The sequence below is a fragment of the Carassius carassius genome, chromosome 44, assembly GCF_963082965.1.
Source record: "Carassius carassius chromosome 44, fCarCar2.1, whole genome shotgun sequence".
In the NCBI taxonomy this organism is placed as follows: Eukaryota; Metazoa; Chordata; class Actinopteri; order Cypriniformes; family Cyprinidae; genus Carassius; species Carassius carassius.
Genome location: NC_081798.1, coordinates 11298569 through 11310253, shown reverse-complemented (window position 1 = coordinate 11310253; position 11685 = coordinate 11298569). Strand labels below are relative to the sequence as shown.

Below are 11685 nucleotides of genomic sequence, written 5' to 3'. Positions count from 1 at the left end.
ATACACCCTTGAGTTTTACAAGTGAAAAGCGCATGCGTCGCTTTTGCCGCTGCCAGTGTCAACAACTCAACGTGGTCGGAGAGGGTGTGTCAAAATACAATACGTGCACACTCGGCTCGGTCAAAATACAAAATAGCCTACAGTGAACAACACTCAATATGCTCTCCTAGCTTCAGACTAAGAGAGCACGGTCAGAATCAGTTGACTCGCTGGCTGACACCCCACCAAGCCAGAATTATATCGCTGCAGGTCAGACGTAAAGTAATGACAGCAGCACTTGTGCCGCGGTCGAGAACGAGGACTAGAATGACATCACTTTTACCGATTACAACCATAGACATGTATAGAAAGGCTAGATGGCTCAAGGCGGAGTCAGCTGTGTCGTCACTTGGCGGCCATCTTAGGTCAGGAGACTGCGCTGCTGCTCCCTGCTGCTGTGGACGGAAGGTGAGTGACATACGCCAACTAAAATGCTCGTAACTTGCTGAATTATTGACGGATTTACAAACGGTTTGGTTTATTACAAACCTTATTAACGTGGCTATGATTTGTGCTGATGCCGATGTTTAAATTGTAGCTTCACGTTTTGAGAAACGCTTAACATTGCAGCGTAGCTGTGTGTTTCATGGCTGCCCTCTACTCTAAAGTGATACCACAGTCGACATTTTCAATTATTAACAGGTTTCCTGAGACCAACAACGTTTCTTGACAACCTAATCTTTTGTCTAAATGTCATTTTGTGGATGTGGTTGTATTTATTTGCTGGCTAGTAGTGAAGAGGTCGTAAGTGAGTCACCAAGCAATTGTAAATTGGTGGGAGAGGCAGGGTTAGTCTTTCGTTTCAACATAGCTTTGAGTTACACATGATTTCCAAGTGGTTTGGTTTCTTAAAAACATCTTTACATTTGGATTACTTTGTTGGTTTTTTGTTTACAGAACTTCTGATTACGCTTGTGGAAAATGAGAGGAAGAGAGGGAGGGAGCTGTATTGATTATATTGTATTGATGGAAAGAGTTTTGTGTCCAATTGTGTGGGGAAGTCGTGGCCTAATGGTTAGAGAGTCGGACTCCCAATCGAAAGGTTGTGAGTTCGAGTCCCGGGCCGGCAGGAATTGTGGGTGGGGGGAGTGCATGTACAGTTCTCTCTCCACCTTCAATACCACGACTTAGGTGCCCTTGAGCAAGGCATCGAACCCCCAACTGCTCCCTGGGCGCCGCAGCATAAATGGCTGCCCACTGCTCCGGGGGTGTGTTCACAGTGTGTGTGTGTGTTCACTGCTCTGTGTGTGTGTGTGCATTTCGGATGGGTTAAATGCAGAGCACAAATTCTGAGTATGGGTCACCATACTTGGCTGAATGTCACTTCACTTTCACTTTTTTTCACTTAATTTTTTTTTTTTGTATATTTTGTATATTTTTTTTGTAAGTTTTTTCTAATTGTCCTAAGTAAAAAAAACAAAAAACAAAGACCCATCTCTTTTCTCTTTATTTTACAGAATGGCAACTTGAGACAGATTTATATTATACATAAATTTACACATGTATTTAATAATGTAACTATTTCATGTTTCATGTACCTTATAAATATTGACATCATTACTGTGTGTGTGTATGGGTATACCTAGTACTTTACCTGTCTAGTCTACTTAATATACTATTTTCTTAATAAACTCCGTGGCTATAATTTTTCACAAGTATGCAGTTAAATAGCCGCATCCCTGAAGTTTATGACACACCAAGCCGTTTGAAAATCGGTTGAAAAATGAGCAAAATATAGTTATTTCAGCACTACATGCACAATAGACTTTAATGATATATCTGGACGAGCGGTCCTGTCCTAAGATGGCCGCCGTGTGACGTCGTCGGGTCCCATTGGCTCTCAGCGCCGGTAAGCTATCTAGCCTTTCTATACATGTCTATGATTACAACAGCCGCGTTAGCGATCATGATTGGCCAGAATGTTGGTCCCAAGCACAAGTCCAGTATTTCTCCACAAATTACAAGTGGCTGATGAGCTGAAATCAAAAGTTGGGTTGTAGTGTGTGTAGTCAGGTTTGTGTTCGCGTGGACATGCAACAAGAGCAGAGAGTGTCGCAGGAGGGGAGTGGGTGTGTCTTTTGGAAGGGACAAGGCTGCACAACAAAACTCACTACGAAAGAAAAGAAAAGAGCACAGAGACTCAATTTATCACAAGAAAGCAGTTGAAATAAAAGAGAAGGCAACACAAAATACAATGCAAAAACACATTGAAGATATGAGAAAGGCTGAATATGCTTCAACTTGCAATGTGTTTAGAACAGTTTATAAGATTGGCAAGCATGGGCGTCCCTTTACAGACATGCCAATAGATGTCCAGTTGCAAGTCTTAAATGGGGTCAAGATGGGCAGAGTTTTGCACTCTAATAACTCATGTGCAAATATACTGGATCACATTGCAGCTGAAATGAAAAAGAAAGTAGTCAATGACATAGTGATGAATGAAAGAAAATTGTGTGTGCTCATTGATGAATCCACTACAATAAGTGGAAAGTCTGTGCTTGTCGTGTGCCTGCGGTCAGCTATTTCTAGTGAACACCCAGACAGAATATGTTTTGAACTGATTGAGCTGCAGGGGATCAAAGCAAAGGACATCACTGAAGCACTGTTAGAATGTCTTCATAACAATGGCTTTGACCCTCACTACCTTCAGGAACATTTTTTGGCATTTGCTTGTGATGGAGCCTCAGTGATGCTTGGGAGGAAAGCAGGAGTTCCTGCGCAGCTTTGTTCCAAATGCCCTTACCTGTTTGTCTGGCATTGTTCCAATCACAGACTGTAACTAGCAGTTTGTGATGTTTTGAAGGAGGTAGGAGGAATCAACCACTTTAAATTATTTTTAGATCAGCTTTACTCCCTGTTAGCAGAGTAACTCACGCAGAGTAACTATCCTGGCCTTTTCCTCTCTCTGGCAGGATTTCTCCCGGTTTCAGGTTTATGATCTTTTTGTGTTTGGTTTTCGCACATTTCTGGCTCTTTTACTGTGACTGGTTCTTGAGAATTTTGCAGATTAATTTCAGAACCTTCTCTTTTCGATTCTCTAAGATTATTCCCAACCCCAAAATCGTCACAATCATCATCAATCGAAATCTCGTCTGCCTCAGCACTCATTTCAGGTAAAAACTTAACTAGTCTGCGCTTCTGTATTTTCCTGCTATCAGGATAGTAGATCATGTATGCTGGACTATTCTTGTCATATCCCACAAAAATGCCCTTCTCACATCTAGAGTTCAGCTTACTTTTCTCATGTTGATAAGCGTAACACGGAATACCAAACTTCTGCATTCTAGAAATGTTAGGTTGCCTGGCTGTTAACATGAAGTAAGCTGTCTGTTTAGTTCGGTTATTAAAACATCTGTTTCTAACTACAGCCGCAGTCTGGACTGCATAGGTCCACAATGTCTTTGGTAACCCACTTTCTATTAACATGCACCTAGCCATGTCAAATAATGTTCTCCAGTTACGTTCCGCAGTGCCGTTTTGGTGTGGAGAGTATGGTGCAGAGGTCTCATGTCTAATACCGTTTCTACTCAATAATGCCTGGTACTCCCTTCCTGTGAACTCTGTCCCATTATCAGACCTGATGCATTTAACTCTGCCATATGGAGCCATATCAGCAAGAAATTTCTCTGTGGCGGTTATTGTGTCGCTCTTGTTTCTCAAAAAATATACAAACACCGCACTAGAATAATCATCTGTGAAAGATAATGCATATTTATGGCCGTCCTTGGACATTGGGTCTATAGGTCCTGCTAAATCGGTATGTACCATTTCTAGAGCTGCTTTGGCTCTCGCATCTGGCTCTCGGTTTCTAGTCTCAATAAACTTGCCTTGTATGCAAATCTCACACGGTGGGGTTGGTTTGTCTGCTCTATTCTCAATTTTCATACCGTCTACAACATTCTCGAGCTTAATTACATCCCCATAGTTGCAATGACCTAATATCTCATGCCATGTCTGCAAGTCATAACATTTTCTACATTGGTCATCACACTCGTTGTCTTTTGTGTGCAAATAGTACAGTTTATTGTGCACGTGTATGGGGAATTCAGTACCGTCTTTATGTAGCAGAACGTTCTTCCCTTCTCTGAAGATCACGGTTGCTCCATTCGAGGTGGCTGCCTTCACAGAGAAGATGTCCTGTGGGTACGTGGGGATGTACAGCGCGTTCCTTAGCGTTGTCTTGAAACGTCGTCCAGTGCTGTCCACCAAACATACTGCCGCGTCTCCTCTGTTCTTAGCGACTCCGTTGCACCTCGTGCCGTCAGCCAATTCCACACAGTGTGTGTCAGCCTGGAAACTGCTGTCAAACCACTGGAACTTTGCGATGTCTGTGATGATGTGTGAAGTTGCACCTGCATCCACCATTAGGCCCTTTCTTTCATCCTCATGCCTCCACATCTCAGCGTCGCTTGCCCGAAAAACATATTCTTTGTCACCCGGCTCCTCGGACACTTTTCTTGCGTTATCCCGCGGCTTTCTCCGTCTGCAGATTGCATCGCGGTGAGTGGTATTTTTACATTGACTGCACCACTGTTTACGTTGGCATGTCCTTGCTTTATGGCCTTTTGTGCCACACCGGTAACAGACAATGTCAGCACTTGCAGCTGCACAGTCAGCAAAAGTGGATTTTGTTCCAAACTGCGCTCTTGCTTTCATTACATTGTCCCCGGACGCAGTTGTCCGCATATTTTCAATGTCCTCATAACTTCGAAGTCTTGTCTTAAATTCGGCAAAAGTCATTTTAACATCACTCTGAGTAACATGGATAGTAAATGGCTTAAATGTCTCTGGAAGTCCTTTCAAAACCATTGCTGTCAAAAGTTCGTCACTCAGATTCTCACCTGCATTTCTCAAAGCAGTGATTGTAGTTTCAGCTCTGATGACATATTCCGTAACACTCTCACTCGACAATTTTTGGAGTGAAGTTAGCTCTGTGTACAAGCTTATTACCCGGGGCTTCCCTTTGCCAGCATAATATCCACGTAAAATCTCCAGCGCTGTACGTCCGTCATCTGCTGCTTCTCTCATGACCAGCGACAGGCTTTTGTCATCCAGGAACTGTATCAGCTCAGCATAGGCTTCGGCGTTTTTCGTCTCGTCTTCCTCATCTTCGACAGAAGGCTCATTCAAAATAGTCTCTTTCAGTCCTTGTAAACAAAGGTGACCCAAAAATTTCGTCTCCCATAACTCAAAATTTTTCTCATCTCCGTCAAAGACAAGCCTTGACCAGCGGCTCGATGATACCGCTGCTTTTGTCTTTCTGCTCATGTTTGCAGCCTCATGTCATTTCTCTTACAAACTCGGGTACACCCAGTTAAGTTTTCGTTGCGACTTTTACCCAGCGACTTAACACCCGTATTCTGGGCCCATAACCTGTTAGCAGAGTAACTCACGCAGACAACAGTATTACTGTTTCACATCAACCAGTTTTGTTCAGACTGGCGCACTTTTATTTAAACAGAAACATGTGCATTCATTCAGTCACTGATTAGGTCACATGACATACACTCTGCAATATGATTGCCTGGTTCAAGGAAAATAAATAAAAGGTAAACAAACCAAATATAAATGAGAGCACAATATTTATAAATCTCAACACTCCCTCTACCATGCATCCCCAAAATACCAAAGGGAGTTAACCGAGAGTGCTCACAATGTTGGAATAATTGAAAATGTTAAGTGCAGGATGACTCCAACAACTTCCTCACATGTCAGTAGACCCTCATCTGAAAAGACAGATAGTCACCTTCTCTCAGACATCAAGGTCCTCCAATCTGACTCATGGCCTGCATCTCTAGATATTCAAAATGGGGATGCAGCGGTCAAACGTTTATGTCAGAGATTCAGAGTTGGGGAGAGGGAAAGTGTCCTAGGATTTAGGGAGTATAAAGACCTAAAAGCTTCCAAGACACCAGAAGCCCTGAAGCCTCTTCTTAAAGCTGTCCACACCATTGCAGTATCAACAAGTGAATGCGAGCGAGCTTTCAGCTCAATGAATGATACTTTGACAGATAAAAGAAACTCTATTGACATCAAAAGGCTTTCAAATCTGATCTTCCTGAAATGCAACGGACCACCCTTGGATCAGTTTAATGCACACACATATGTGCAGACATGGCTGGCACTAGGGAGGAGAAGTGCAGCATCCACAAACTGTGAAGCCCAAAGTGCAAGGAAAGTGGAGCCCAAAACGTGCTGGAGCCTTTTCTAGGTAAAATTATTTGTACAGTACTTCTTATTTTTCATTTGATGTACTGTGATTGTATTTTGCTGAAACTGCTTTTGTTTATTTTTCAGGGGTAAAGAAATGAACCATCTTCAAGACTTCAAGACAATGTTTATGTTCTACTGTTATGTGCTATGGTTATATTATGTTATGTAAATTTTGTAAAAAAAAAATTCAATACCCTATTTCACATTTTATTTATGTTCAGTAGCCTTTTTAAGGGTATTTTTTTCAAAATCCTTTTGCACATTTTATTTATGTTCAGTATCTTTCTAGCTCAAGCAAATCCACAACTAATAAAATGATTTATAATTTTTTATAAGGTTGTCTGTTGACTGCTGTATATAAAACCCCTTCAATATAGTTGTCGTTACATCAGGGGATGAGAGAAGTCATCAAAAAAAAATTGCCAATTACAGTTAATATCCAAGGACATGAAGCATAGTATATACCATGTTGTTACGCCAGTGGATGGCAACAAATGACTGTCTTTGTGAGTGAATCATCAAATCAGTCAACTGATTTATTCCAAACACTGATTCATTCAGGAATGAAACAACCGTCTTTATGAATGAATCGTTGAAATCTTTAGTCAACCGATTAATTAAACCATTGCTTTAGTCAGTAATGAATCAAGTGACTAGCTACTTCCAAAACTGCATACTCTCTGAATAAGTACTTATTTTGAATAGTAATTACATATTATTTATGTGTGCTACTATACATACTGCCATACTGTTTTATTATTATTATTATTTATTTATTCACCACTATACAATAGCTAAAGAAGCAGGCATATTTGGATGCAACCACTGTATTTATGAGTGAATCATTGAAACATTTAGTAAACCAATTTATAAAAATTTTTGATTAAATCAGAAAAGAAACAACCATTTTTATGAGTGAATAACTGAATCATTTAGTTAATCAGTTCCTTCAAAATACAGGCTGCATCTGAAATCACATACTTTAGGTGAAAAACGGGGAGTAAGGAGCAGTATGTCCAAATTTACAGTTGAAGTTCCTTTTACGAGCCAGTCTTGCTACATGCTCTAAATGCATTTGGACATTTGGAATTACAAACATTTTTTTTAAGAACATAAGCTCAATAAAACAGCATTGCTTTTTACTGTGGAATGATTTAAGACATGAAACGCAATGCTCCTACCTTCGAATCCACTGTGGCATGAATTATCTTCCTTTAAGAATAGTACAGAAAATAAGCAAGAAATGTAGATGGGAAAAGTTTTTTTTTTTGAACCATATAAAAAATAGGGTAGATTATATACATTAAAAGGGGCTCAGGTCTTCAGGAAGTGTCAGTCTCAGAGACAGTGGATGTCTGAGAAGCATTAGCTGGATCAGATCCATTGGCAGTTCAAAGGCAGTAGCCATCTGATTTTCAAAGTCTATGAGTATTAACGTTTTCAATAAAAAGCAACCTATGAACACAGAGGGAGAGTTAGATACAGAATATGGTCGGGAAGCAACGTATAAAATGGCACCTAGCTTAGACCGTAGCCCTCTCCCATGACCTCGATGAAGCTCCCTGTAGCAAAAAACCTTAGCGCTGCAAGCAGCTGGACTTCAGGGCTTAAAGCAAAATTCCACTGCGTTAGCCTGGCAAGCGCAGGTCTGAGAAGGTCCAGCAGCTCCAAAATGAGTTGTCTTGGGAAGCGATTTTTTTTTAATATAGCCACGTCAGGCAAAATGTCAAAAGGGCTTAAGTTTTGCCCCAAAAATATTGACATGGACTAAACAGCCGGCGCAGTCTTTGATTCAATACAAGGACACGTTGGATCGTTGCCATAGTTCGTCGTTTATTGGACACCACCATGCTAACCCATTTATAGATAGATTAGCCATTTAGAGCCAAATTGTTTGCAAGATTTTCATTATCAAAAGTGATTGCCAATTCGCTTTAATGACATTACGAAATAGCCTAGTCTAATTACTACCATATTAGTTCTGATACCAAATAAAGTCAACTTCATAAATAGGCCTGTATCCATTGCAAACATATTTTATTATTAGTCTTAAAATGTCCATAACATAAAATCATTGTTGAGCCACAACATTGTCAACATACCATAGTTTGACTTGTACTGCGCTGCGCTGATTTCTAAAGACTAGCGTCTTGAGCTCAAACAACGCTAAGAATGTTTAATCAAAAACCTTAATTTATTTTCGACTGAAGAAAGAAAGATGTAAACATCTTGGATGACATGGGGGTGAGTGAGTAAATCACCCCCATGTCTTTAAAGGTTTATCAATTAGGTCTATTGTTAAAAAATCAATTTTCCCATGAAGAAAACAAATACAGTTTTTACTTCAATAACCTGACTGTTGCGTTCTATGGGAACAGCTGCAGCAAAAGAAGTTTCATCAGATTCCTTTAAATGCACCATGCAAATGCTGACTAACACTCTGAATGATGATAATTAGCTTCACTTGTAGTACCAAAGGAAAGACTGCAGTCTCATACAAATGAGGCTTGTACAAGGGACATGGGATGTGGGAGGAATTTTAAGTGTCACACACTGGAACATCATTCATAAATCAATGGACAAATTGAGCATTGTTTGTACATTACAAACATAGTTTAACACACTAATCAAAAACAAATTGTTTGATAAATATAACGTGACTATATTCTTGCTAGATTTAGTCATATATTGCTGAATGACAAAGATTATTTAAAGGAAAAAAATTGTAACACTGTTTTGCCCATTTCAATAGCCTTTGTTCCAGAAGTATTTTCTCCTTCTTCTTTTTTCCCATAGGTATTTTTTAAGTCTTTAAAAGTTATAAGCTATGAACCAAACCAGCCAGCTTAGGTGAATCACAAACTTTGATATTTGATTATAGCCAAAAAATATTAAAAATAAATAAATATTTGAAAATTAAGAAAAAAACAACTACAATCCCTTGATGCATTTTGAATGATTGAATCTAACTGATTTAGATTATTAGATGAAAAAATATTAGATGAATAAAATATAAATTAAATATATATATATGTGTGTGTGTGTGTGTTCAGAAATATTTTTTTTTAAAGAAAAAAAAGAAAATTCTGTCATTAATTACTCACCTTCATGTCATTCCAAACCCGTAAGACCTTTGTTCATCTTTGGAAAACAAATTACGATATTTTTGATGAATTCCGAGAGCTTTTTGAACCTTCCATAGACAGCAAGGTGTCACTCTTGTGCCATTTTGGAGAGAAAAAAAATTAAACTGCTTATGATGCAAAAGAAGAACCTTTTTTATTTTATTATTAATTTTTTATTTTTTTGTCTAAATGGTTCCATAAAGAACCTTTAACGTCTGAAGAACCTTTCTGTTTCACAAAAAAAAAAAAAAAAAAAAATTTACCAAATCTTTTGACTTCACAGTCAGAGAGTCTTTACATATTGTACAATGCTGTCCATACCCTTTTGAGAAGACTGAAATGTCAACCAGCCCTGGCTGAAGGTGCTGATGATTCCGTGGTCATCATGATAGATGTTCCCATGTGACATCCATGAGTCGCTTAAGGAACAGAATGTCATGATCCCTCAACACATCAAACTCACAAGATGGGAGGTGCCAGACGAAGAACACCATCCTCGACTAGTTAAGGGGAGATCTCTGGATCCAGCCCGTTTTTGATATGATAGACATCAGCATCATGGCATGTGATAACATGCAGACTTCTTACTAATTTTCTAAACTGAGATGGAAAATTTTCTGGATCCAGCCATTTCTTATAGCGAAGTTTTAGCTCGACAGGAACATACTTGCTTTCCAGATTCTGCTTGCTCACAGACATATTCCCACTGAGGTACTGCAGGAAATAGAACACCACTCAGCCTCTGAACAATATGGGCACAGAGTGGTTCTGCTGGTATGAGGGCAGGTGGATATATTTACCATTTGTTGTGCCGGGTAGATGAGAACCTGAGCACGGGGAGATGACAGATGACCATCCTGTGTCTTTGACAGCCTCTGGCAGAGAGCGGCTGCCAAGTTCGCCCCTGCACTGTCTCCACCAACTGCCACCCTGCGTGGGTCCACCCCGAATTCAGCTACCGCTATTGACAGGAAGTGGCAAATCCTGACCTCACAGTCATCTAGGTGGGTAGGGTACCTGTGCCCAGGGTCTAGATCGTAACTATACATTTGAAACAGAGAAAGAAAAGAAGATGGAAAATGAAGCCAGCCAAAACTTTTAACTTGATTTTTTTTTACATCAAATGAGTACAGGTGCACAAAGTTCTTTATTTTTCGTAATTTAATTTAAAAAAGCAAAGATTCTCTATTCATTGCACACAAAATTGTTTTTTTTTGTTTTAATTCTGATGGTTATGACTTACAGCTTAAGAAAATAAAAAAATGAGTATCTCAAAAAATGTTATTTACAAAACAGAAATGTTCAAGATCTTCAAAACAGGTTTAACTTGAGTGGTTTTGGCAGAAACTTCACAATGGACTTGGCTTCTGTGCCTCTCCAGTCTACCTCCAGACTCCAGACCTTGATTTCCAAATAAAATGCTACATTTACTTTCATCTGAAAAGAGGACTGTGGACCACTGAGCAACAATCCTGTTCTTTCTCTCATTACCCCAGGTGAAATGCTTCTGACGTTTTCCTGGTTCAGCAGTGGCTTGGTTCTAGGAATGTGACAGCTGTAGCCCTTTTCCTGAAGACGTCTGAGTGTGCAGACTCTTGAAGCAGGTGAAACTATGGACACAACAGTATTTCACTGTTTCTTTTAGTATATATTACCAATGCAGCCAAACACCCATCCGCCACCATGAAAGTACACCAGGCTTCTTCTCTCCTGAGGCAGTAGTAGGCTCATACACCCTCACTGGAACTCCACAGAAGGTCAAGTCCTAAATATGACGCCCAGAGGGCACTGACCTTTTGTGGGCCATGATATAACATCTGAACCATCGTATAAAATGAATCTGATTGCACAGCCCTAATTGCCCCAGAATTTGACCCTTAAGGTTGGTTGAATACAAAACAGACTCGTTGACAATGATGGACCTATTCATATTACTCACTGCCCCATTAAATGTGTCACTCACTGGGTAATGAAGTCCGCTTAGCCATTTAAATTCTGTACTCATATTCTGAGATAAGAACAGCAGGTCATATCTCTTTATCATGTCCTTGAGAGAAAATCGAGCTATAGTGCTTATAGAAAAACCGTTTAGTCTGCAATATAAAATCAGAATATATGATTGGATTTGCAAGCATACGCTACACAAACAGCAAAAACACTCTCCACAAAGCTTATCCCCACATACACCCAATAAGTCATGCATAGTTTCCGAGGATTAGGAACTCTAGGAGGAATATTTACATTTCGTAGCTCTAAGTACACTGGGAAAACTACCAATAAACAAAAAGCAGCAAAAAGAGCTGTAAAT

The 11685-nt window shown here is 39.7% G+C and overlaps 1 pseudogene; it reads right to left on the bottom strand.

Annotated features, from left to right (window-relative positions):
* Positions 1-9660: 9660 nt before the first annotated feature.
* On the bottom strand, positions 9661-10426 carry LOC132126219 (arylacetamide deacetylase-like 3; annotated as a pseudogene).
* Between the last annotated feature and the right edge of the window lie 1259 nt (positions 10427-11685).